The following is a 25983-nucleotide window of genomic DNA, read 5'->3' on the forward strand; positions in this document are numbered from 1 at the left end:
ATTTTTCCATTAATAATGAAGTATTATTAATCATATGTTTAATTAAAAAGTTAATTAAATCATAAATATTAATTAAATGATATAATAAATATATATCATAAGTTGTAAATAATAATAATTACCTTTTTTTATCACAAGTAATTAAATTATAATGAAATCCATTATTTATATCCTAAGTTTAATAATTAATCAAAAGTTTTAAATCAAAAGTTCATCGGGTCATATCATGAGCCCCGGGTGTCGGTTTTCGGTGAGCCTTACATATATCTCCGCCTAAGTAAACCTCCCGACACTTTGGTACACTCAAGAACACCCCAATAACAGTCCACAAGTCGTGTTATACAGCCAATACACCACTTGGACTTCAATTCAATCAAAAACGTGTTTTGGACGTAACGGGTGATTCGTGGCTCGGATTGAGATGACCCGAACATGAAAGTTCGCCCCACCATCAGTCCTAACACACTAACAGACCCTAAAGTCACCAAATATGGTCACAAAGTCGGAACAAACCTGGTTCATACCAAAATCACATTCAATCTTAATAAATACCACTTTGATCATAACCAGGGTTCCGGGAATCGAAACGACATGAATCCGGTGTCTAAAATTAATGTCTTGATGAGAAGAACTCATTTATATACTTTATTTTAACTTTTATATCAGTTACAAAGTCAGAAACACACAAAAAAACTGCTGTCCAAATTATATCAAACCGAAAACATATGTAAACGAGCAATTCTACGCATACAATCAACATTACAACAACTAATAATCATCATACTATTAATAAATCAACAAAATACAGAAAAGTAAGGAAAAATTAAAAGTTCTAGGGTTAGGGTTTATACCCTAATCAAGAAACGAGAAGTATAATCGCGTAGAGAACGGAACGAGGAACGCGTTGATGTATAACAATCCTTGATCCAAGCTATGAAAATTGATGAAGATGATGATGATGTTATGGTGATGGTTGGCAATGGCAAAGAGGAAGAGGAGAGGGAGAGAGCACCAAAAATTGGAAATTAGGTTTAATAAAAAGTGGGATGGAAATAATACTCCAAAAATAAAAATCAAGGGAGTTTTACTCCCCTCCCTTGGTGTCTCGGCTGAATGAGGGGTCATGGGGTGGGCCCCATGGCCCAATCTTGCTAAATGTGTAAAATCTTGTGGCCCGAAAGTCCGAACGAGTCCCGAAACGCGAAAACGCACTTACGCGATTAAAAATTCGGAAAGACAACAAACGCTCGACGAAAAATAAATATAAATAAACTATATAATTATATGACCTTAAAATATCATATTTAAAATAAATAGGATTTAAATATCCCAAAAACGCGACCGTTGGTTTGAAAACCGAAAAGATTCGTAGGATAGAAATCCGCGATTCGTATAAACGTACGATTTAAAATATGAATACATATATTCACATAACACATAATAATTAATATATTATTACTAAAATAATAATATAGGTCATGAAATGACGTAACCCAATTAATAGTTAACGGTTGTTAAATAATTAACGGTAAAAGATAACGGAAAAAGTAGGGTCGTGACATCATGTGCCATGTTACATAGCTCTTTCATTCTACTTAACTTCTGAACATATCAAGAAAGTATATTCTTGATAGTTCTATTCTCAGTGATTCTGGTAATTTGACAAATCAAATCGTGCGATTTTGTTCTTTCTTATTTAGAACATTAAGTTCATTCGAAATTCTATACCTACAAATTCTGGACCGTTACTTGCTTTATATAAAGTCGGGAAGAGAAAACAAAAGCATAGAGCTCCAAAATATAAGGGAGGATATAAAATCCGATAACAACACATAAATTACAAACTGTGTATGTCAATGTTTATGGCTACATAAAGACACGGGAGAATTAAAAACACTATAACCCCAAGGGCGAAATAGAAGAAAACAGATTCCTCCGGTGGAAGTTGATAAAGGAGAATGATTGTTGCGATAGTAAGGATAAAGACAAGGATCAGGACTGGATTAAGCATTTTCACAATCTTTTGGATGTATGAACTAAGAAAGAAAGTATAGAAATGGTGAGTATAATGGAACGGAAGAGTTTGATTTATAATAGAAATATCAGACAGAGTAATCGAGGCAGATTACCGTATTTAATTATAGAGATCTTAATTCCCCTATTCGCCGAAGAATCAAATCTTTTAGATTTCGAAGATTTTATTTAAATCCTTTGAAATCCGGAAATTAACAGAATCTACGTCAAATAATATGACGAAACTTTATTTTCTCATTTCATTCTTTTACGATAGCTTCACTCATGCGCTTCAAGCAATCGAATTGTTTTATCTGTATTACTCAATAATGATAAAACTCTACTTATCAATTTATATTCGTCATGAAAACATTTTTAATGTTAGCTATGATGACCACGATCAAATTTTGAGAGGACAAAATTTCTTTAACGGGTAGGTACTGTGACGACCCGGAAATTTTCGATCAAATTTAAACTTAATCTTTATCTGGTTTCGACATGATAAGCAAAGTCTGTTAATTTGAATTTAAAAATTTTGAACTATTTCATATATTCATTTGACCTTCGACTGTTCTCGATGATTCACGAATATTTTTGTGCAGGTAACAAATATAATATAGTTAAGTGGATCCATAATGTAAAATAATAGTTAGAACAAATAAGTTAATATCAAAACGAATATATATACATATATATGTAACTACATATATATTATTATGAATCTATATATGTAATTTCTATTTATAGTTATTAACATATTATAATATTAAATATACAATAAACGTTATCATATAATATAGTGAAAAGTTAATATATTATATGTAAGTACAAGTTAAAATGTTACAATAATATTATAACTATCACTTTCATTATTATTAAAGTTAATATTAATAATATTTATATTATTAATATTATAAATTATAATATGAGATATAAATATGTATATATATATATATATATATATATATATATATATAAATATATATATACATAAATTTGTTATGTATAAGTTGTTATATGGTTATTATTATTATTATTCTCATTAATAATATTGATATTGTTATAACTAATATCATTATTAGTATCGTTATGATTAGTATTATTATTGTTATTATTAATATTAGTGTTATAAGTTTTATAGTTATTATTATCATTATCATTAATAATAATATTATTATTACTATTATTATAATTTTTATTATTATTATTTAAAATATTAAGAGTATTATAATTATTGTTAATTAATAAGATTAATTCAAAATATATAAATAGCAGATATAATTAATTAAAATTCAAATTAATGCAGATAAGAATAGTTATATATATAATTATGCGTATAAAAAAATATATACATCATTTTCAGTTTCTTATTTGTTTCTGCTTTTCCTATTATACTTATGATACCAGTCGAGAATCATATACTCTACCATTTGACTCTGATCATTTTATTTTTGGGAATCAATCATTCAAACCTCACCACATTTTTCCACATCTGATAACTGATAAAAGAAAGAAACGGGTTCATCATATTTATATACATTTTTTTTTTCTCGGTCATAGAATAAAAAACCCATTTAACCTTTGATCTGATTCGGATCAAATTGAGAAAATGTGAGAATGCAGATCTTCTCTTATTCATGTCGTGAATGTGTACACAAAATTTCAAATTTAAATTCGATAAATCGAGGATGAATTTCAAGGTCAAAGTTATAATTTCAGAAAGTCAAACCTTGTTCTTCATTAAAATTCAACCTGGTTTTGATGTTTTAGATTAAATTGAGATTACAGAAAGTTTATAGAATGGATTTAGGACCTTTTTCATGTTTTGAATTAGATTTTGAGTTCATACGAACTCTTCTATATCTGTTTCCAACTTCTGTTCGTTTTCTATATATGTTTTAAATAATTCCAGTAATCACGTAAAGTTCTGTTTGGATTTAGAAGCCAAAAACAATGTCAATATGTTATTGTTGAATCGATCTCTGGTCGACCTGAAAGTAAGATGATGAAGGGTATACAGAACGATGATATATATACAGAAATAGGATGAATGTAAAATCAGAAAAATAGGCACAGAGGGATGGCTAAGGGGTTGTTCGGGTGTTCGAGAGGTCACGGGTTCGAGCCCGGTCGTGGGCATTTCTTTTTAGAACGATTTTGTTGAAGGGTATACTTGCTTTTCCTTTCAAATTATTGTTATTATTATTGTTATGTTAATTGTTATAATTACCATTATAAATTCAAATTATTATTATTATTATTATTATTATTATTATTATTATTATTATTATTATTATTATTATTATTATTATTATTATTATTATTATTATTATTATTATTATTATTATTATTATTATTATTATTATTATTATTAATAGAGTTAATATCATTATATGATTATTAATATCATTGTTATTAGTATTATTATGAAAATCATTATAAGTAGTATTAATGTGATTAATAATATTATTGTTATTATTATTATTTTAGTTATTATTATGTAATATCATTAAGTACTAATAGTATTTTTATTATCATTGATATAAGTGTGATTATTATGAATATGATTATTATGAATATTGATATTAAGAAAATAACGCCAAATATTATTATTATCATTAATATTAGTATTACTATCAAGTTATTATTATTATTATTAATAACATAAGTATCATTTAAGGAACTACTACTAAAACTATTATCTTTAGTAACAAAATGGTTATTTTTATAGTTATTATTGATTTCAATATTATTACTGTTATCATTAGTATTAGTGGTAATCACTATTATTAATATTATAAGTATCATTATAATAATTTTATTAAAAATTAAGTAGTATCAATATCATTAACATTATAAATATTATTAAACTTATCATATTATATAACATTTACATTATTATTATTATTAAATCTAATAGTATTATTATTACCCATATCTTAATATTTTTGTTAAATTAACTAATAAATGATATTCATATAACAATATATTTAATACATAAAAGTAAACTATATTAATATCTTATTTATTGAAATAAATAAAATAAATATAATGAAACATATAGGTTATGGATATTAAAACTTATATTACTAATAATATACATAGTCGTTCGATTACAAGTATATGTATTAATAAATATACAAATTTTATAGGTTCGTGAATCCGAGGCCAACCCTACACTTGTTAAATGTCGTCATATGTATTTTTACGACAAAATACAGTATGGTGAGTTTCATTACTCCCCTTTTAAATGCTTTTGCAATATATATTTTTGGGACTGAGAATACATGCGCTTTTATAAATGTTTTACGAAATAGACACAAGTAATCGAAACTACATTATATGATTGAATGATCGAAGCCGAATATGCCCCTTTTTGCTTGGTAGCCTAAGAATTAGGGAACATCACTAATTTTGAGAATTAGTGCACCCCTAATTGACGCGAATCCTAAAGATAGATCTATTGGGCCTAACGAACCCCATCCAAAGTACCGGATGCTTTAGTACTTCGAATTCGTTTTTATCATGTCCGAAGGATTTCCCGGAATGATAGGGGATATTCTTATATGCATCTTGTTAATGTCGGTTACCAGGTGTTCAATCCATATGAATGATTTTTGTCTCTATGCATGGGACGTATATTTATGAGAACTGGAAATGAAATTCTTGTGGTCTATTAAAATGATGAAAATGAATATTTATGATAAACTAATGAACTCACCAACCTTTTGGTTGACACTTTAAAACATGTTTATTTTCAGGTATGAAAGAAATCTTTCGCTGTACATTTGCTCAATTTAGAGATATTACTTGGGGTCATTCATGACATATTTCAAAAGACGTTACATTCGAGTCGTTGAGTTCATCAAGATTATTATTAAGTTAATTATAGTTGGATATATTATGAAATGGTATGCATGCCTTCAACCTTCAATATAAAGAAAGTTTGTCTTTTAAAAACGAATGCAATGTTTGTAAAATGTATCATATAGAGGTCAAGTACCTCGCGATGTAATCAATTGTAATGTATTCGTTCAGATGGATTAGGATGGGTCCTTTCTGTATTTTACCTTGATTATGAAGAGAAAAGTTTCTGAGATTAAAGTATGATATGAGAGCATTCAAGTGTGTGTTTTTAGTTTAAGAAAATGTGAAGTAAAAATGAGTTAAAATGGTTCCTATTTATAAGCTTATAATTTTGGCTTTTAGTGAAAATATCTAAGATAAGTTAAATTGTATTAAGTCATGCATGACATATTAAATTTATTAGGTCATGGATGACATATTACATAAATAATTGCAGATTTCTATTGGTATATACCAATAGTAAATACTTCTAGAAGCTGTGTATAATACAGGTAAAAATACCGTATGAATGCGAGTAGAATTCTTGAGGAAATTGAACGGAAATATGAGTATATATATCCTTTATATGTATTGGTATATTATAAAGTATATTCAATACTTGTAAGGATGTATTTACACTCGTAATACATTATATGTAAATACATTTTAACATAAGTTAATTATGTCGTTTAAATAGTAACATATATATTGTTTGAAAACTCTTTAAATTAGTAGTATAAACATATATATATATATATAATACTTTGTTAATATACTTAATGAGATATTTATTATCATATTTTCAAGTTAAATATATATAAATCCATATATATACACAATAATTAAACAATTAAACAATTAAATCAAGTTATGACGTTCGTGAATCGTCGGAATAAAAGGGTGACCAAAAGCTTGTGTAAAACTCTTTTCGGAGGTTCAAGATTTATTAAAATTCATTGCTTATCAAGTCAGAATTATATAAAGATTAAGTTTAAATTTGGTCGAAAATTTCCGTGTCGTCACCGTACCTACCCGTTAAAGAAATTTCGTCCCGAAATTTGATCGAGGTCTTCATGGCTAACAATAAGAATGTTATTATGAAGAATATAAGTTGATTCATAGGGTTTTATCATGATTGAGAAATATGGATAAAATAATTCGATTACTCGAAACGTATGATTGAAGCTATTGTAAAAGAGTGAAATGAGAAAATAGGGATTCGTCTTATCTTTTGACATCATCACGGTTGATCTCCAGATTAAAGAAAATCTTTGTAATCTATATAAGATTTGATTCTTCGGTGATTAAGGAAATTATGATGCTCTTCGATTTAATGCAATAATCTGTCTCAATTTCTCTGTCGAATATTTTACTATAAATCAACCTCCTACGTTTCCTTATTTCCACATCTCCCATCTTTTATACTTTCTTCCTTTCTTCGTACTTCCAAAACATTCGTCAATATGCTCAATCCAGTTTTAATTCTTGATATATTCTTGACTATCACATCTGTCATTCTTCTTTTTCATCTTCCATCGGAGGAATCCGTTAATTTCTACTATGCTCTTGGGTTTATAGTGTTCTTAGTTTTCCCATGTCTTTATATTGTTATACGCATTGATATACACGGTTTGTAATTTCTGCGTTGTCTTCGTGCTTATATTTTTCCTTATATTTTGGAGTTTCATGCTTCCATCTTCTTTTCCCGACTTCAAGTCAAGCGAATAATGGTCTAGAATTCATAGATATGAAATTCGGAAGGAACATAGCTAATGCTCTAAGAGAGAAATTGTAATAGCACAATTTGACTTGTGAAATTACCAGAATCCAAAGGAAAAGATAGAACTATCAATAGAATATGTTCTTGATATGTTTAGAGATTAGATTGAATGTAAGAGTCATGTAACATGTCACATGATGACGTTATGGTATATTAATCATTACGTTTCATTTAGAAACTCAGCATGACTTACTGTAATATAATCACGTTGATCAATTGTCATTATATTTTACTCTCTCATGCTTCAGTTCCTAACACTACTTCAAAACATTCATATTTTAAACTCGAAGGTTCCAGAATTTAGAAACTAAAATAGTTTCTTTTATGATGTAACATAGATAGCGCGAAAAGATGAATTATTTCAGATAAGAATAGTTATGAAAATATCTTCAAAAATATGGAGGATATTTATAATGAAAGATATGATGATATCTTAGAATATCTAATATTAGAGGATGATGAAGAATATTGTCCTCAAGGGTTTAGAGTAAGGAGCAAGGTATTCACTAAAGACTTCAGCAAACACTGAATCATTTGGATTCTTTGAATGCAGATTTAGTCCTTGTGATTTGTCCACAGCCTCCTTCAGGGTTTGCTTAATCTATTTTCCAGTTCCAAACCTTCTCTTTTTCTGTGCTTTGCTAACACAATATTCTTTATCATCAACTTTTGACTGTTACGGTTGTCTACATTTTCTGCTGCTTCATTCAGCTTTTTCAAAACTTCATAGTACTGATTCGTAGGCTGAAGTGCTATTCCGTATTTCAGAATTATAATTCCAGGGGATAACGTTATATGTATATGTAGAAATGATGTGAGATTCAAGAATAATTATTGATGCTTCCTGGGATTTGGTATGACAATTATTGTTACAAGGTGTAGATGGGTACATGATAAGGTTTTATAGTGATCTTTCAGAGAGATTTAAGTCAAAGAGCAATAAAGTTGCTGGTAAGCTTACTACTAATGTGGTGGAATATAAAAGGTTCCCCGGTAATGATGGCGAGAAGACAACTTATATATCAAGGTTATAATAAGGCTACTCCGGATGAAAATTCGAAGTTGTCTTTTTGGAGCTGTGACAAAATTCGCTATTTTGAAAAGGGATTGGAAAGTTATTTTGGGTAATAATAATGCTAAAGGATCTGACACGGATACGTGTTGAACCTTTGCTTAGGTTCAAGTGTCCTCCGAATGCATATCTATATGCATATATTATTCGTATGTATCGTGTGATTGGTTCGATTGTTCCTTAGTTGAGGTGTTTTCAAGAATTTTGAAGGGTTTGGACGCAGGTTGTCATCGTCAATATCCGTATAATGAATTCGTCGTGAATCTTGAATGATACGAATATCTTTATGAGTTCTGTGAATGCAAGTGATGTTCTAGTATATTTTGAATTTAAAGTATGATTTTGAAGGATGTAGGAATTTAAGATTGATGGCACTTCTTAAATCTTGACTTGGATTTTAATCTGTCAAAATCAGAGTATGTAATTGAATTGGTATGGAAAATGGTTGTCTTGAATTTTGTGAAATGATGTATATTGCTATGAAAGGAGAGAGTATAATTAACGATTGTCGAAACATCATTGAAAATATACAGTGTAACATATTAATGTGAACTTAAGTATTTCTCGGGTATTACCTACCCGTTAAAATAAAATTTCACAAGTAATATTTTGTACAAAATAATTTTTATTACAGTCTTTATGAAAATATATGTATGTATATTTTCTTCAGATGTAATATGGATTTAATGAGTTAATTTTATATTAATCTCATTTGGTTTACGGTTGGAACTAGAAATGAATAATCCCTAAAAAATTTAGAGATTACATAATCGACGCAGAATATTTCTTCAACGTAAATGAAATAATGAATTAATACTTCATCACTCATTATTGTTGGTATCCCTCAATGCCTGCAGTGCGTATGATGTTGATGCTCGTAATGCGGCTTGTGATGTTGTTGGTACTGCTGGTGCTGGTGCTGGTAGTGGTTTGATGTGAGTATAGATGATGAGAATTTGTTTTGTTTTGTATTGTGAAAGAAGATGTTTAAAGTTTCTTGAATAAAAAGAGAGGTCAAGAGCTTTATAAAGGGAATGAAATGATGTAGGATGCACTTGCTAATGAAGTTTTGCTTTTTCATGATAGTAAATAATTCACCATGCAAGATACAGAGTAAAGGTCAGATAGCCTAATAATATTAGTAATATTATACTCGTTGCGGCATATCCTGGAAAGAAGAGAGAAAATGGTGTTACGTACGGGTTCGCCGGTAAGTGCCTCATGTTCTCCACCGAGAGGTGAATTAGATTCATGAAAGAGATCGCCTTTTTCTTGTCTAAATTGATTGATTCGTCCACGAACCCACCCCCAAATCATCCAAAAAAAGTGATGACTAATTGGTTGGTTCATTCCGGTTAAACTTCTCTCGGAGCTCAAACGAAATTCCATATCGAAATAGCTTTTAGAATCCGATGAACTCAAGCTTTGTGAAGGATCCGCCTTACACGATCATAGAAATGATTGTTGATATGAAAAAACAAAAATTTAAGACTTAGATTGATATTCTTAATACATAATTTACATATGTATATTTAATACCAAAACCCCATAAGTTACGAAGGAATTTACGAAAGATGTCAGGCAGAGTCTACCGTGATAGATATGATAAGATATGAATATGCCTATACACTATCTATGCAATAATTGCAGTAAAACGTGTCTAGATTAAAAATTGATATGCAGGTAATTTCTGACAAAAATGATAAGGAAAATTTATAATATGCAGATACGGTTGAAGTCTAGACTCACTAATGCATCCTAACAACTACTGGTTAGACACACTAATACAAATTCTGGTTCGCTAAGACCAACGCTCTGATGCCAACTGAAACGACTCGTCCATATTACTATAAACGCAGTACGTTATTCATTGGTCACATAGCCAGGTATTTGACCTCTATATGATACGTTTTAGAAAAATATTGCATTCGTTTCATAAAAAAAACACACTATTATTATACATAATGCATGTTTTAAACAAGTGGGCGATTATTTAAGAAATAATTCCCATGATACATCGGTTACCAAATACAACACAAATGACATAACAGTCAAATATAATACATGACAAAGGTTTTATTAAATGCAACACTTCATTTAAACAAAAGCATGAGACTCCATGCACAGTTTGCTCAGATAATGCAACAGCGAAAGACTTTCTTAAGGAACTGAGAATAAACATGCTTAAACAGTCAACACAAAGGTTGGTGAGATATATAGGTTTAGCATCGATATAAATATAGACCACAAGATTTCATAGTTATAGATATATGTACACTCGCAAGTGTATAAAAGTATTCTATAAGTTGTTGAGCGCTTCGGTAACCATGCTTAACCATTAATGTGGCATATTCCCTTTATTATGAAATCTCCCTACACTGTACCAAGTGTAGTAAAAACGAAGTACTGTGCAACCGTTTACGATACTAGAGCGACTAGCCCGGTTGGGGTTGTCAAACCCGATAGATCTATCAATAGGATTCGCGCTTACATGTTCTTACAACATGTAAATATTAGTTACCAAGCTATTAGAGAAGATATGCAAGGTGGTAGAACTCAACGTAGAATATATTTTGAGTACTTGTGTTCATGGCGTAAAACATAAAATGCATGTATTCTCATCCCAAAATATTTTTAGAGTTTAAAAATGGGACTATATACTCACAGTAGTAAAAGTATATTAATAATAAGTTTTCAACTTATTAAAAATATGACCGTCGTCCTTGGATTCACGAACCTATAACAATAATAACGATTCAGATAATAATACGACATATGAATAAAATAAAGCAAGTTCATAGAATACTTATATAATAATTTTAAACATTTTATGTTAGTAGTCCATTGTTAGTAGTCCTTTGTTAGTAGTCCAAAATAGTTCGAAAAGTCCAACAGTCCAATAATCGGTATATATATATATATATATAATCTTAGAATTACCCCCACGATGTATTGTATACGTATTGTCTTTGCATCAACCCAGAGACGTATTGTCTTAGAATTAACTAAAACGCATTGTGTACGTATTGTCTTAGGATTTATCAAAACGTATTGTATACTTATTGTGTTAGGACGTACCAAGAATATTATTATACATATATACAATCACAGAATTAACCAAGATTATAATATTTTGTTATAATACTGATAACATGTCCAAATATATATATAGGATATAGGAAAAGTTAACAAGGATATGGTTAATATAGTTTTTATAATATAAATTTCGTCCATACAACGTTAATTTTAGCATATTTTATTTTGCTCGCCAAATATTCATTACAACTCCGTTTAAAGTGAATCAAATTGTTATAGATTCCTTAAGAAGTAAATTTTACAAAACCAATTCAAAAAGTTCATCCCAAATAGTAATTTTTAGAGCTTTACCCTCTTTTTGTGTCGGTGAACAAATTTGGAAAAATCCCAGCATCCACCCAATATATGATTTTTGATAAAATACTTTTACTTTGTCTAAAATCATGAAAAAAATACTGGAAGTCTTATTTACATATATTAACACATTTTTGCAAAGTCTTAGCCTTGAACTCAAAGTCTAAGATAGGTTTTTAATTCTCAACCCAAAACAGCCCGCTTTTTACCGAATGGAGATTAAAGGATATATGTTAAGTTTCAAGGTATTCTTCACATGTACAAGTTATAAGTTCTTATATTAACTTAATATAACATCATAATACATATAAATAAGTGTTATTAGAGTTATGTTAGAAAGATTAGATTAGTTTTTCAAACAAGCTTGGTGTTCACCAAAACAAGTTCTAGTTTTTACAAGTTTTATAAGTATAATAAGATAGCAACTATACAAGGAATTGAACAAGGATTTTGAGAAGTATTTTACCTTGATTATGAAGAAGAAAGTTGCTAAGATTAAAGTATGATATGAGAGCATTCAAGTGTGTGTTTTTAGTTTAAGAAAATGTGGAGTAAAAATGAGTTAAAATGGTCCTTATTTATAAGCTTATAATTTTGGCTTTTAGTGAAAATATCTAAGATAAGTTAAATTGTATTAAGTTATGCATGACATATTAAATTGATTAGGTCATGGATGACATATTACACAAATAATTGCAGATTTCTATTGGTATATACCAATAGTAAATACTTCTAGAAGCTGTGTATAATACGGGTAAAAATATAGTATGAATGCGAGTAGAATTCTTGAGAAAATTGAACGAAAATACGAGTATATCTATCCTTTATATGTATTGGTATTGTTGGTCCCTTGATAACAATAAGAGTATTGTAGAGGGGGGTGAATACAATTTCTTTTAAATAACTTAACAGTTAAACACGATTAGTATTCAAGCATGCAAATAAATAGAGTCACAGGTAATTTTCAACAGTTATTCTTTATTGATTGAATCACAAAGAATCACAATTATCCTTGGCGAAATGATAGTTAGTTGATACAGATTACCTAGATTATAGCTAAGAGGTAAACTAAAAGCTATTACACATTTTTGACTCTAGAAAAATAAACCCACACCACTAGTTGTTATAATAGTGGATACAACAATTTATAGTAGTCCTATTAACCATGTAATGGTTCTATTGTCCACTGGTACATAGGATGTCTGTACTTGTGGGGACAACTACATCAGAGAGCATGCTCTCCTCTTTCCTCTTTGGTAGCTATTTGCAGGAACACCCCAAATTCAGTTTGGCACCACTATTTGATTAAACAAATAGAATGTTGTGTTCCCTAGGTGTTGACAAAGTATAACCCATGTCTGCACATGCGTTAAACTTCTGCATTCCCACGTGGTCTTGTAAGGTCACTTGTCAGTCGCCGACGCGTGTCCTTTTCTGTTCAACATTGTCTTTGACTTCTGTTGAATAGTACCATTGATGTAGATCACTCAGGAAAACTACTATGCTTATAATGGAGCATAGCTGTCTTGTGTAGTAAGCTGCATTCCAGCTGTACTGGTTCTTCATTGCTGAGTCACTTGATATTCTTGAATTGCTAAGTACACATCCTGTGCTGATTGAAGAACACTGTCTACCTTGTGCTGGTAGACTGAGCAGCAAACTAAACACTCGACACAGCGATATCTGCTGACTATACATAAACAGACTTGTGCTGACTGCACATAACATTTTAGTGCAAATAAATTACAGTTTTGTCATAATTAAATCCTTAATTATTTTGGAGACTCAACAATCTCCCCCTATTTGATAATGACAAAACCTATGACATATAGAGAAAACACTAAAGTCAGCACCGAAGGACCAAATGAAGAATAGGCAGTAAATTTGTCCCTTTTTAAGTTTGTTTTTAGGATCTTTTGCTGAGTTATCCATATCTTATAATTTGATATGATTTTGAAGATAAACTCATTTCACTTTCATTACAACAGAGTATATACAGTAATTACAGGAACATCATAATGAAAAATGAAATAAACAAAAGATACAATTTAAGCACTAGAAGGCTATCTATCTTTATATTTATCTAATTCTTCTTTAGATAGCTCCTCTTGTTTGATTCTCCATGCTTCTGGAAATAGGATAGGTATATCAGCAGGATCAAATACAGGAATATGAGGAGGTAGAATGATGTGATCTCTTTTTTGTGGGCCTTCACCAGTGGATTTCTTTCCTTTAGGTTTTTGAGAAAGTACTTCTTCTACGTTTACCACTGGTGCATTCCCAAATTTTGTTGCTTTGTTGAAGAGATCTTGGAGTTCTGGCTTCAATGACTTTTTAATACCACTTTCAGCTTTACCAATGAAATACTCCAATATCTCCATCCATTCACTGAATCCTAAAGATCGCAACTCATCATAATTTATCCTTTCTTGAACTTTATTCTCCCTGCTGATATTGAAAGCTCTTTTTGAGCCTCTGTGCACCTTGATAATCTTGCTGGGATTTGATCTTCTGTTCATCACATCACCATACTTGCTCCTATAATAATGATCAGATAGTTCTATGGTTCGGCCAATTTCCATAGGAGCAATAGCAGGTGCTTTCTCAGCAGCTTCTAGTTCATCAAGGGCCTTATCCTGTTCCTTGACCATGGCTTTAGCTAATTTGAGGGACTCAGCCTCTAGCTTTCTATCAGTAGCCAATTTGTCTTCTATCTCCTGAAGCCTTACCCTCTCAGCGAGTTCAGCATCAGCAGCCTCCCTTCTTTAAATTTTAGCTTGTAAGCCCAACAAATATTCATCGGTAGTAATTTTCAGGGACTTTGCTGTTTCAATCATCTTTCTACCGTCTTCAGTTCTAAGGGTAGCTTGATACTCCCTTAGATCCATACCCAGCTGGCGAGCCTCTTGAAATTGAGCTTTCTCCTCATCAGTAGAGAGTCTTTGACCATTGTAGTTTAAGTATACACCAATTTCAATGCCATAAGTCAAGGCAGTGATGTAGAGAGGCTGATCAAGAGGATGATGTAGCAACCTAACTTGGCGTATCCTTTCATTAATAGCAGCTTGTCTTTGCTCAAGTAATTCTGGAACAGTGATCTCCAGCCTATAAGCATCTCTTTCATCTGGATTCATTTTAAATAAGTCTGGCTCACCACGGGTAACTGAATCATCTTTCCAAGTTCTGTGTTTACCATGACATTTTAGTGAAGATGGAGGATACATGATTGATTCACCTATGCCAGATGAACTCACTGAAAACTGATTAACACGATTATCCTGTGTTCTGTTAAAATAGGTGAGGGTCCGGGGAGAGATAGGTGATTGAACAAATAAGTGATCTCCACTACCTCAGACTGTAAAGTTAGCAGGATTAACTGTATCATCATCTTGATTATCACCCAGCACAACTACCTTTGCTGGGTCTTCAACACTTGTTTCACCCAGCAGCACACTACTGGCTGGGTCTTCATTCACAGCACTCCTTGCTGTGTCTTCAGTACCAGCTGACTGATTAATATCAGCTGGCACAACTGCCTCAGTATCTTCATCAGCTGCCTCAAATAGGGGTCCTTTCCTTAGGGGCTGGTTGTCCCTAGGAGCAGATTTCACCCTTTGTTTGTCAATTGGCATGGGTTCAGCTGATGGTTCTTGTGTTGATACTGGTTCTTGTGGAGGCAGGTAGGGAACAATAGCAAGATGCTCTCCCTGAATATCAACATCTGCTGGCTATTGTTGTGTAGCTAGCTGAGTAGATGATACTGGTCGAGAAGATGAGCTGGTTTCTAACATTGCATCCAGCCATTTCATAAATACATCAGCTCTAACTCCTCCTGACCCAGTAGAAGCTAACTAATCTTTCATCTCTTCAGGAGTCATCTTCTTTATTCTATCTGCTCACTCAGCATACAGCTTGGCTTTCTTTTTATCATACTTGATCATGAACTTAGCATTTCTTTTCAGTGTAGCCCTTTTATATTCTTCAATGCTGATCAGATCATCATTAATTTCACACTTATCAGGAGTGAGGGTTCGCCTACGTGCCATTTTAAGTCTTTTTAGAGCAGCATAGGCCCCAAACTTAGCGTTAAAAGCAGCATCTAATTCCTGCTGTCTCTTCTGATGTCTCTCCAATTTTCTTTTCAATTTACGTTCAATGGTTTGAGAGACAGCAAAAGATTCAGCAACATCCAATTAAGAAATGTCACTGGGCTTACTGCCAGAACCAATATCATCCACTGATGTGGCAGACATACTGGGTTGAGATTCACCAGCTGCCTGTACACCAGCTTTAGTATGAGCATTGCTGGTCTTAGTGTCAGTACCATCACCACCATCATCACCATCTCTCCTTTGCTGTTTAGGAGCCTTTTCATGCTCATGCTCCCCCTCAGATTGTTTTCTCTTTTTAGACTTTTTCTTAGACTTCTTCTCCCCCTTTTTGTCATCAGCAGGGGCAGAAGGGTGAGCAGGGGAGACCTGGGCATCAAGGTCACTATCCGACTGAGGAACAGAGAAAGCAAAATTGTTCCAGTCAGCATCAGCAGGAGAAAGATGGGTACAAGGATCTACGCCATATTGTTTTAGGCAGAGGTTGGAAGTACGAACTTCATTTCGAGCAACACCCATGGCCATGTTTTGGACATCAGCCCTTACACCAGCTTGAAGATCAGCCATGCGTTGCATTACCTCCACCATTTGAACAAAAGCTGAGGCAGAAATCATAGTAGCCATTTGTCGTTCCTGCGAATCCAATCTCTCTTCTAACACCCTGTTCTCTTCATCAAGAAAAAGAATTCTGCGATTAGCAGCATCCAAATCAGCTTGAAGACGGGCAATGTCCTCAGTATACTCATTGTGAGAGATGATTCACTTCTTTAAATCCTCCTCCTCTTCATGTTGTTTGACAATGGCTTCCATAGCTAGATCTGCAAAGGCACACACTTGTTTGAGCTTGTTCTCAATAGAAGAAGTGGTAGCCTCCCCAGCTGTGCGTACTGCTTCAGACACTCTATCAACAATAGCAGATCGAATAGTGTTCTGTAGATCCTGTGTGACTTCAGCCAATGTCTTATAGACAGCCAAAGTGGAGATGGCAGCCACCTCATCAGCATTAAACGTAGTATAGTTGGTTGAGGGGTGATCACTAGCAGCTAACATAGGAGTACCTTCGTGGGGTGGTGGAGGTGGAAGGTCAGAATCTGACTCGTCACCATAATCACCACCATTTTTACCTTCACCTGAAGGTTTAGAACCACTGGTATCTTTGTCAGCATCATTATCAGCATCATCAGTGAGATCCACTGGTTTATCTTTAGAGCCAGTCACATTATCATGAATGACTGGCTCTTCCTTACCAGTGCCTTTATCAGCATCACCATCAGATGAAGAAGATGATGAGGAAGAAGTTGATGAATCAGAAGGTATTGACGAATCAGGAAGTTGTTGCATGATGAACTTACCAGTAGTGGGATCTCTGATGAACTTGAGAGGCCTCCATGTACCAGGCTATGGGGAAGCAGCTGGAGCCATACCAAAATAGTGATAGTATGGCTGCTCGTTGATCTGTTCTAAAGTAGCCAGCCTCTCATATACTTCTTCTCTTGCTGGTCGATCAAGCTGAGACAACATTTCAGTCAGCTCTTCCCTAGGTAGTTTACTGGCTGACACCAGAGCACTTTGGGGATCAATAGTCATCTGATCCACCAGCAAGGCAACTCTGGGAGTGATGGATGCTCCCCTATAGATGAATTTAGGTACAACTTCATCAGGATCTGGTACCTGGCACACATAGGCTGCTGCTCAGCAGAAGCAATAGCCTAAGATGAATCAGTAGTGGCAGTAGCAGAGGTACCAGCATCCATAATGGGTTCCGTAGAACCAGTAGCAGCAGTAGGTGACTGTGCAGTAGGTGAAGAAGCAGCATCTGCAGCACCTTGAAAGAAAGTATCCGGTGTTGAATCAGAAACCTGTAGATTACCAGTGGAATCCACAGTAATAAATTGTCTCGATTGAAGATCAGAAACATCCGGAATAACACTAGTAGTAGCAGTATCCACCTTTGGCTCTTTGGAAGCATAGCCAACATCCTGAAGAAACGAATGCCAAGATTCATCAACAGCATGCAAGCCACCACTAGTAACCACTAGCAGTTGTAGTAACAGTGGTAGTGGCAGCATCATCAATATCAAGAACCTCCTTAACAATGTTATCAATAACCTTTTCAAGTACCGGAGGAGGTTCCATTATCATCTCATCAACCACTTCAGAATCAGTGGTTGAGGCAACAATACCAGAGACAGTAGGAGGAGTAGCAGATATATCAGCAGTAGCTACCTTCTCATTAATAGTAAGATCAGTGGAACCAGCAACCACATTGTCTCTAGTAGAGCCAGCAGCAGTAGAGGCAACAGTACTAGTGTCAGCACCACCAGTAGGTAAATCAGTAGCACCAACACCAGTAGCAGAAGTAGAGAGCTCATCAGTAGAAACATTAACATCCTTTGCTTGCTCCCCCTCTGCCTGTTCATCTACCATTCTAAGAACTGAAACAAAAGAATATTTTATTCTAACAACTATAGAACCAAATAAATTTGACTCAACAATTGCATCTGTTGTTGGTCTCTGGGGACAGACTGGTGGTTTAGTCAGCCCTTTGATTGAGACAGAGTTAGGTGTCTGTAAGTGCAGCTGTGACTCTGCTGACTCATTGGCAACACATGTTGACCCAGAGAGTGTAAGAGTTTTGGCTGGTAATGATGTAGGAGTGAGACTCTTATCATGATCCAAATAACATATTGGCTGTGCAAAACCCTGAGCTGATTCAACACGATAAGGACCCAGTTCAAGTTTGTTTTGGGGGTCAGTTATGTGCTCTACTGGTTGTACTATCAGTAGAGGATATAGCATTAAGTTCAATTTAGAAAAATGTATAAGTTTCTGGCTAGAAGAGTATGGGTTGCTACTCTTCTTAACACTAGTTTTAAAACCAGTCAGCTTGGGAGCCAAGGTTATACCTTTAACTCCACTTGCATTTTTCAAGTCAGCAGTGAAAATGTTTTCAATTAAGTTAGAATTTTCTGCTGTATGGTCTAGAAATGCACCAGGTTCCATAGCCACATCCTTTGGAGGAGCAGAAGTTGAGACTGGTGCAATCTCCCCTGTGGTTTGCTTGAAGCCATCCTTTGCACATTTGGATTTTCCTATTACCAAGAAATAGATAAGCAACGGATTCCAATACTAGAATTGGGTAGTCAGTATATAAGACTAGGGCTGTTCTTTATTATCAAAGAGCACTAGATTCTAATACAACTAATGCTTTACCAGTATGTGAGACGGTGGCTGTTCTAGTTGAGGTAGGTAGCTGCTTCCTACGAGTAGCTGGCTTACGCTGAGGACCCTCCCCCTCAGCTGGTGCAGAACCAGAGGTAGTCGATGGGTTAGCTCCACCCCGAGCAGCAAGATACTCGAGCATGCCTGGTGTCAAACCAGTATATGGAGCAGCAGGAGCATCTTTTGGCATACCCCCTTGTTTTAGAGGCAGGTCATATGATTGATCAGTAATCTGCTGGTAAGCTTCACCCAGCTCACTTTCAAAAACCATGCTTAAGAACCTTGGAAATGAGATTAAATGTGTTCGTTTATGTGCTTGCACCATCTCCCTTAGCCTCAAATAAATTTCCCCAGCATAATTAATGTTCCTATTGAACAACAAACCAAGACCAATTTTAAGCTCAAAATCTGAGCATTGGTCAAAACTTCCAGATTTCTGGTTGATACACTAGGTCAGCAGCCCAAAGAAGTAGTACCAAAGAGGTGGCATATTCTTCCTCAAAGGTGTATGAGCAATTGGTTGAGTAAACCCAATGATTTCTAGCACCTCCCTTCTGAATACATCGCTGGTTGGTGAATCGAAAAATGGTCCATCTGGTAATTGAAGGGCACAGTGGATGGCTTCAGCGGTGATAGAGCAAGTTAGGGTTTCGGTTACCATGCCACGAATACATGGAACATTCTGGGGAGTGGTGGCAGTGGTAGCAGTATACCAGAATCTTGCCAAGCAGGCACCATAAAGGCGTGAAGGTACACCGGTGATAGCCCTAGCCAGAGGGGATTGCCGGATGTAGTCAATGAGCGTTTCATAACCCATATTGACCTTTGATTTAGGAATGGAGAGTGAATGAGTAGCATTACCTCTTGATAGGCGAATAGTTGTGTGATCCAGTGCATTATTAGCCCTAACCAGAGTTGGATGAAGATTGAACAGTGGTCCTTGAACAACCTGTTCCTCCGGTGCTGGTTGTGGTTGTTGATCAGGTTGTTGTGCCAGTTGTTGTTGCTGCTGTTGTTCCTCTGGCTGGTGTTCAACATGTGGTGATTGAGGTTGGTCTGCCATTGATGAAATGTAAGGATGAAAATATGAACTTGTGAAAGTTGGAAGATCTGAAGATTTTGAGAGAAAAGAGTATGTGAATTTGAATAATGAATAACCGAAGGTTATTATGGAAGATAAAACACTCTTTTAACCGTTGTGATTGGATGAAAAAGTGCAGGAGAGAGAAAATGACAACTGTCATTAGCAGGCGCGTGGGCAGATGTGACAGACTGGCAAACTTTCGAGGGGACACCGACTGTTGACATGACGTATATACGGCTTGAACACTCATACCTCCCATTCAGCATTAAATGCAGCAGGTTTTAATCCAAAAATTGATTTAAAAAGCCACAAAATAGGTTTTGTATCAAATACAAAATACTTTGTTACATTTAATATGTCATGAATTTAATTAAAATCATTGGGAGTAAATGAGTTTCAGATTTAAGGAATCATTTAATTTTGTGAGCTATTTATTATTTTATTTAAAAACATTTTGAGTAACCAAAGAATAAAAGACCTTGTTGTACTGAGTGTTTTACATGTAGGCAGTAAGTTAACAAATGTGACTTACTGGTTTGCCCTACATGTTGTAGAGCCAGCACACCAACAAAAATTGTCTTTTATTTAAAGTTCAAGCATACCCAGCTCAGAGATGAGATAGTTAAAACGTTTCTCATCTAAGGGTTTTGTGAAAAGATCTGCTAACTGCTGGTCTGTTGAAATAAAATGTAGCTCCACATCTCATTTTTGAACATGATCCCTTATGAAATGATATAGAACGTCAATATGCTTTGTTCTCGAATGCATCACAGGATTGTTGGTGATAGCAATTGCACTTGTGTTGTCACAGTAGATTGGAGTCTTTGTAACATGAACACCATAGTCTTTCAGCTGGCTTTGCATCCATAGTACCTGAGCAGTACAACTACCAGCAGAAACGTATTCTGCGTCAGCAGTAGATGTGGACACAGTATTTTGCTTTTTGCTCGTCCAGCTGACTAGCCTACCATCCAGTAACTGGCAACCACCAGTAGTACTTTTCCTGTCTATTTTACACCCTGCAAAGTCAGCATCTGAATAACCAATTAGCTCAAAATCCTGGTCTTTGGGATACCAAAGACCACGTTTAGCAGTAGCTTTTAGATACCTAAATATCCATTTTACTGCTAGCAAGTGTGACTCTTTAGGATCAGCTTGATATCTGGAACAGAGACATGTGGCAAACATAATATCTGGTCTGATGGCTGTAAGATAAAGTAGGGATCCAATCATACCTCTATATTCCGTGATATTGACTGGTTCACCATTGGGATCAGCATCTATTTTAATAGATGCTGCCATTGGGGTCCCTATATCTTTTAAACTGGTCAGACCAAATTTCTTTAACATATCTTTGATATATTTATCCTGACTTATAAAAATTCCATTATCAAGTTGTTTAATTTGCAATCCCAAAAAGTATTGCAGATCTCTTTGTAAGCTCATTTCATATGTCTTTGACATAAGTTTTGAAAAATCTTGACAATGTTTCTCATTTTTAGATCCATAAATAATATCATCCACATATATCTGTACCAGCAAGAGATCACCATCTGTCTCTTTTGAGAACAGAGTGGTATTAATTGTTCCAACTTTAAAACCTATACCAGTGAGATACACATGAAGTGTCTCATACCATGCTCTTGGAGCCTGTTTGAGGCCATAAAGAGCTTTATCTAGCCTGTAGACATGGTCTGGATATTTACTGCTTAAAAAACCAGGAGGCTATTTGACATAGACTTCTTCTTGCCACTTCCCATTTAGAAATGCATATTTAATATCCATCTGGAATACCCTAAAGTTCATCTTAGCAGCATATCCCAAGAACAATCTGATAGCTTCCATCCTAGCCACTGGAGAATATGTCTCTCCATAATCCAATCCTTCTTCCTGTTTGAACCCTTGAGCTACCAACCTAGCTTTGTTTCTGATCACAATCCCATCTTCATCCATCTTGTTCTTGAAAACCCACTTGGTACCAATGATCTTCTTAGTTTCATCATCAGGTTTAGGTACCAATTTCCAAACCTTATTCCTATCAAACTGGGAGATCTCTTTTTACATATCTCCTGCCCAGCTTGGATCTTTGATTGCTTCATCAGGACATGGAGGTTCAATGGTAGACACAAAATTTACATGCATACAAAAATTGCTGGTTGCATGCCTTCTTGTTTTAACACCACTAGCCAGATTACTAATAACTTGCTCAATTGGATGCTCTTTTGTCCATCTAGTGTTATAAACAGGTAAGCTTGTCGTAGAACACACAGCATCTTGATCATCAGCTGGTTCAAAGATATGAGCAGCAGTTGGAGACAGCTGTTCATTATTAATGTAACCAGTACCAACTTGTGATCCTTCAGAACCAGTAGACCTATGCTCAAGTTGTAGGACTTCAGTAGAGCCAGTAGGTTCACTTGGTTTAGACACAGATGGAACAGAGTGTTCCATCTCATCGTCAGAGAACCCAGCAACATGGATTGGTGAGGGATTTGCAGCTGGTTCTTCTTTATCATCTAGAGCTTGCTGAGTAGGCTCTTCAAACAATAACTCTTCATCATCTTGACTAAGAGATGAAGCTGGGGCAGTCTCATCAAATGTAACATTAATTGATTCTTCAAAACAACCCCTTCTTTTATTGAAAACCCTATATGCCTTTGACATGTTGGAATATCCCAAGAATATACCTTCATCAGCCTTAGCATCAAACTTGTCTAGCTGATCCCTATTGTTTAGAATGAAACAGGGAGTGCCAAATACATGAAAAAATGAAATTGAGGGTGTTCTTCCTTTGAGAACTTCATAAGCAGTTTTCTGATGTCTTTTCACTATTAAAGATCTATTCTGGGTAAAACATGCAGTGTTCACAGCTTCTGCCCAATATGAATTTTTCAGCCCAGACTCAGCTAACATAGATCTTGCTACTTCAATGATAGTTCTGTTTCTTCTTTCTGCAACACCATTCTGTTGAGGTGTTCTCACAGTAGAAAAGTTCTGTGAAATACCTTTGTCAGCACAAAATTCTTCTAATGTAGCATTTCTGAATTTTGTACCATGATCACTTCTTAGCTGTTTCACCAGTTACCTATTTAAAAGCTCCATTCTTTTGATAAAATTGATAATTTCATCAGCAGCTTCACTCTTTTGCTTCAAAAAGAATACCCAGGTGTATCTGGAATATTCATCAACAATAAGCAGTGTATACTTCTTCCCACTACAGCTGGCCACATTAACAGGACCAAAAAGATCCATATGAAGTAAATGAAATGGTTTCTCAACAGATGAGATTTGCTTCGATTTGAATGAGGCATGGTGATGTTTTCCCTTTCCACAGCCAGGACACAATTTGTCCTTTACATAAGACATGGTGGGTAGCCCAGACACTAAACTTCTAATGGATAATTTGTAAATATCTTTGAAGTTGAGATGTGAGAGTCTCTTGTACCATAACCACTTTAGGTTGTCTGCTGCCTTTGAATAGAAACAAGTATCAGTTGTTATGACTGCTGTGTTCTTGTCAATTTGATACATGTTTTCATGACGTTTTGCATTCAAAAGCGGCCTCCCTGTCTTATCAAAAATAGTGCCAATTTTCCTTCTGAATTGGACTATCTTATTCTTACTTGTCTGTTGGCTTATACTGAGTAAGTTATGTTTGAGCCCAACGACATATGCAACATTTGAGAACGTGACATTCCCATTAGTCAAAGTACCAAAACCCATTGTGTAACCCAACGAATTATCTCCATAAGAAACAACTGGACCATCCTTTTCTTGATAGTCCATCAGCAGGGACTTACATCCGGTCATATGTCTCGAACAACCACTATCGAGATACCAGATTTGCTTGTTTTGAATTCCCTGCACAGTAGCTAAGAGATTAGTTCTTTTTGGGAACCCATCCAAGGATGGGTTCTGGAAGGGTCATCTTTGATGATCTCTTTCTGTCTGCTAGTTTGCTTGAAGAAGCAGCAACAGATGGGGTTAGGGTAAAAGGACACTGGTTGGCTAAGTGAAACTTACTGCCACATTTGTAGCATTTTCTCACATTTAGTATCGGTGACTGGTCATACACTGAGTAAAGGGGTGCAGTAAGATCGGGTCGAATTTTGGTTACTGCCTTAATTAGCTGGTCAAGCTTGACTATCATAATCTCAGTGATAGACAGCTCATCATTCGAGTCCACTTTTGCTTTTCCCTTAAGGGCAGCTTTCTTCTTGGAACCAGTACCATAGTCATGACATATTGCTTTGCCTTTATCACTTGACGAGCCAGCGTGGAAAGCTACTGGCTTTTCTATTGAAGCTGATGAGCTAGAAGAAGTTTTTCCTGCTGCCTTGGACTTACCAGTATTACGTTTGACTGGCTTGTCTACAGCTACTGGTTAACCAGTAAGTTTGTCATCAGCTATCTCAGCACAATTGGAACTCGAACACGAAGGTTGGTTTAATTTTTCTTAGATTATTTTCAGTGATTTCCCTTTTAATACGTCTTTCTTTTAGAGTCATGTAGTAGATGCTTGAGGGGTCAGTAGTCTCATCAATTGAGGTACTGGCTTCTCTTGCTCTCACTTCATCCTCCATAATCTCTTTCATGGCAGGTGGTGGGGACACAGCAGGTCTAACAAACTTATTTGTCAAGACCTTTTTACCCTTATCTATCTTGGCAAAGGTATTTGGCAAGATAGCTTCAGGATCAGTTTCAAGAATAGGGTCCATGAAAGTAACTTCTGCAATAGCAGTAGCAGCATAGTCACCAGCAAAGAAAGCTTCAACTTGGGCAGGCACCTGCTCGTTAACACACTTTGTTGTGTGTTGAGCAGATGTACACCACGAAGCGAAAACCTTTTTAAGATTATCCAGCTGGTTCTTGACTTCTACTGCCTCAACGTGAAGAGACCTTAAAGTAAAGTTTTGTTTTTCAAGTTTGGAAATATCATCTTTCAAGATTTTAATTTCATCATTTTTGGATGTAAGTTTCTCATTTAAAGATTTGTTGTCAGTTTTCAAAATTTCTTCACGTTTGCTGCCTCTACATAAGTCAACTCTTAGGTAGTCAAACATTTCGGCTTTTTCATCATCAGTATAAGTTCAAAAATTATCAACCTTATACATCAATTCAGTTTTCCATTGAGGTGAATCTCTTTTCTGATCAGCTTCCCTCATATCAGCCAAAAACTTACTACCACTATCATCCTCATCAGACTCCTTGACCTCCTTGGCCATTAAACACCGCTTTTTATCTGGAGCATAACCAGTACCATCATCATCAGTATCACTATCAGAGGAAGACGACGAGCTGGTTTCATCCCAATCATGATGCTCAGCAACTAGAACCTTTTCTGGCTTTTTACCCATCTTATCAGTCTTAGCACTTTCCTTCATCTGAGCTTTCATAGCTTTGTACTTGTTCTTGTACTTTTCAGCTTTTGAGAAAGATTTAGCATGTGAAGTTGAAGGTTTCCTGG

Source organism: Rutidosis leptorrhynchoides, chromosome 6 (assembly GCF_046630445.1).
Source record: "Rutidosis leptorrhynchoides isolate AG116_Rl617_1_P2 chromosome 6, CSIRO_AGI_Rlap_v1, whole genome shotgun sequence".
Taxonomy (NCBI): Eukaryota; Viridiplantae; Streptophyta; class Magnoliopsida; order Asterales; family Asteraceae; genus Rutidosis; species Rutidosis leptorrhynchoides.